Consider the following 790-nt stretch of genomic DNA (forward strand, 5'->3'; position numbering starts at 1 on the left):
TCTCTCTCTCTTCCGGCGGGAATGGCCTATCTAGCGGGGGTGGGTGGGTGGGCGGCGCCGAGATCGGCAAGGCGACGGGAGGGCGTGCGCGTAGGGGGATCTAGACGTGCAAGATGCGTTTTCGCCTGGCAGTGGTGGCCCAGACGCGGTTTTCCCTTTCCCCGGAGCCCCCAGGCGCCCCCCAGTGCGCTGGGTTCGGCCTGGGTCGCCGGGCCCAAAAACGGGCCGAGCCGGCGGATTTCAGCGTCCTGGGGGCGCGATTGGGTTTTTTTGGCGTCGGCACGAAAAAAGTCGCCCTGGGGGGCCTGTTGGGGGTGCGAGTGGAGATGCTCTAAAGCCTTGTAAACTCTAGGACGGGCTAGCGGGTGCCTGTTGGTTAGACCGAGCGCTCGTCCAAATATGTAAGAAGCAGGAGCAACTAGCTGAGGAGCGCTCCCCGCTCGTCCAAATATATAAGAAGCAGGAGCAACTAGTTGAGGAGCGCTCCTTCGAGAGCCTCTTCAACGGTCACATGGGATGGACTGAGAACATGTTGGTGCGCTCTTAGCCGTCACTATGTGTCGCGCTCTGAGCTCCGTCTAGAAATTTTTAGCATTGGTTTTTAGTTTTGTAATGGTTTTTTAGTTTTCCACCAGTCTTTCTTAATTTTTTGACAATTTCTTTTCTGTTTTTTTGCGCGAAGAAACGTGTTTTCTTTTTTTTGTGAGAGACATGGTTTTGCTTTTGCGAGAGGCATTGATTTGCTTCCGCCAGCGGCACGGCCGTGCCTCTTGAAAACGAAAAAAGACGC

The sequence above is a fragment of the Triticum aestivum genome, chromosome 4D (genome assembly GCF_018294505.1).
Source record: "Triticum aestivum cultivar Chinese Spring chromosome 4D, IWGSC CS RefSeq v2.1, whole genome shotgun sequence".
NCBI lineage: Eukaryota > Viridiplantae > Streptophyta > Magnoliopsida > Poales > Poaceae > Triticum > Triticum aestivum.